General features: G+C 39.7%; 1 pseudogene; it reads right to left on the reverse strand.

Annotated features, from left to right (window-relative positions):
• Window positions 1-1,473: 1,473 nt before the first annotated feature.
• On the reverse strand, window positions 1,474-2,042 carry LOC100684363 (annotated as a pseudogene).
• Window positions 2,043-2,724: the final 682 nt, after the last annotated feature.

Here is a 2,724-nt window from a genome sequence, read left to right on the forward strand (position 1 = left end):
AAAAACTATCCACTGGAAAAAAAGACAGTCTCTTCAATAAATGGTGCTGGGAAAATTGGACATCCACATGCAGAAGAATGAAACTAGACCATTCTCTTACACCAGACACAAAGATAAACTCAAAATGGATGAAAGATCTAAATGTGAGACAAGATTCCATCAAAATCCTAGAGGAGAACACAGGCAACACCCTTTTTTAACTTGGCCACAGCAACTTCTTGCAAGATACATCCATAAAGGCATGGGAAACAAAAGCAAAAATGAATTTTTGGGACTTAATCAAGATAAAAAGCTTCTGCACAGCATAAGAAACAGTCAAAACTAAAAGACAACCTACAGAATGGGAGAAGATATTTGCAAATGACCTATCAGATAAAGGGCTAGTAGCCAAGATATATAAAGAACTTATTAAACTCAACAGCAAAGAAACAAACAATCCAATCATGAAATGGGCAAAAGACATGAACAGAAATCTCACAGAGCAAGACACAGACATGGCCAACAAGCACATGAGAAAATGCTCCGCATCACTGGCCATCAGGGAAATACAAATCAAAACCACAATGAGATACCACCTCACACCAGTGAGAATGGGGCAAATTAACAAGGCAGGAAATAACAAATGTTGGAGAGGATGTGGAGAAAGGGAAACCCTCTTGCACTGTTGGTGGGAATGTGAACTGGTGCAGCCACTCTGGAAAACTGTGTGGAGGTTCCTCAAAGAGTTACAAAAAAAGAGCAACCATGCGACCCAGCAATTGCACTGCTGGGGATTTACCTCAAAGATACAGATGCAATGAAACGCCGGGACACCTGCACCCCAATGTTTATAGCAGCAATGTCCGCAATAGCCAAACTGTGGAAGGAGCCTCGGTGTCCATCAAAAGGTGAATGGATAAAGAAGATGTGGTTTATGTATACAATGGAATATTCCTCAGCCATTAGAAATGACAAATACCCACTATTTGCTTCGACATGGATGGAACTGGAGGGTCTTATGCTGAGTGAAATAAGTCAAACGGAGAAAGACATTATATGGTCTCATTCAATTGGGGAATATAAAAAATAGTGAAAGGGAATAAAGGAGAAAGGAGAGAAAATGAGTGAAAATATCAGTGAGGATGACAGAACATGAGAGACACCTAACTCTGGGAAAGAAACAGGGGTAGTGGAAAGGGAGGTGGGTGGGGGTTGGGGTGACTGGGTGACAGGCACTGAGGGGGGCACTTGGCGAGATGAGCACCAAGTGTTATTCTATATGTTGGCAAACTGAACTCCAATAAAAATAAATAAATAGATAAACAAATGTTTGCTTATTTTAAAAAAAGATTAATAAAACCTCATTGCTTAGAAATAATTATCCTTTGACTTAACATCAACAAAAGTCTATTTTTCTAATACTAAAATATACAATTGTTTGGAAAGGAGTGGGAGCAACTGACTTGAAATAAATTAGAAAATATCTTCACTTCATTAATTGTTCTTCTCATATACTTCAAATTTGTACTTACTGCCTTTTTCCTCCTGCATATCAGAAAGGACACCTGAGTATTCTGGCAGAAGTTTATATTTCTCCAAATCAATTTCTGACAAATAAAAATGTGTCACTTTCAAACTCCTCTGTAATCCTTCTCGCAGATAGCCTAAGATGGCCTGGCTTCTTCATGGGTTCCTTATAAACATAACTACTTCCCACTATCCAAACTATGTCCATTTTATTTTCTAATTCTGCTTGTTCAATAAGTTTTAAGGCATCATCCAGACTTTTGGCAAGAAAATGAGTTCCTTGTGGAGGTTCCCTAAGGTCTCCGCTGAGAACTAAATTAATTCTGTCCTTTAAAGGTTGGTGGTTCTTGGGAATAGAGAACCATGTCTTCCTACCCATAATCACCAAATTCTGTTTACTTTCTACTGAGGAGGTTGTGGTCAATTCTTCGGAAAAACTTGAATTTATTCCTGAGTAGGGGCCAGGGCAGGTCCCTGTTCTTGCTGATGCCCATGTTCTGGAACACAGTGGCTGTGCCTTTGAGCATAGGAACCATGACAGCAGCTGTAAACACTTCCCAGTTTGCTCACCATGCCGGGATTCCCCCCATCCCACCCACCATCAGGCATGGCTCAAAATTCAACACTACTGTTCAAAATTCCCCTGCCTCTCCATTGTCATTGTCTTATATCCCCACAGATATAAGTGTCCAGAGCCTCCCCCTCTCAAAATTTTAACTCTGAATTTTCTTGCCCCATTCATTCTTTAAATCTCAGCCACAACATTCTAGGAGGCAAGTGTGACCCCCAGAGCAGGTCAGGTCCACCCCTAAGCATTCTGAACTCCTTTGCATTCATTCATAGGGTGCAGAGCTCCCTTTCATAATGCATTGCCATCAAGTAACTAATTCTGTAATTACTAGCTGGTTGATGTCGTGAGATTCCACAACGGCTGGGATAATCTCTCTTAGTCACCTCTGCTTCACCAGTATTTAGCACAGCACCAAGAAAGTAGGAAGTTTCAAAATGTGTTAAATGAGTGAATGAATGAATGGTCAAGATAATCATTGACCATTGGTAAATACATGTTAAGCAATACACACCAAAATTATAACATTGTTTCTATAAGAAAGGGAAAGTCTACCTTTTCAAATACTGACTTACACCTTCACTTACAAAAAGTAAATTGTTTGCAAGCTGACTATATTTCATTTCAATGCCAGAAAATAGATGCCAGGT

This window comes from Canis lupus, chromosome 1, assembly GCF_011100685.1.
Source record: "Canis lupus familiaris isolate Mischka breed German Shepherd chromosome 1, alternate assembly UU_Cfam_GSD_1.0, whole genome shotgun sequence".
NCBI lineage: Eukaryota > Metazoa > Chordata > Mammalia > Carnivora > Canidae > Canis > Canis lupus.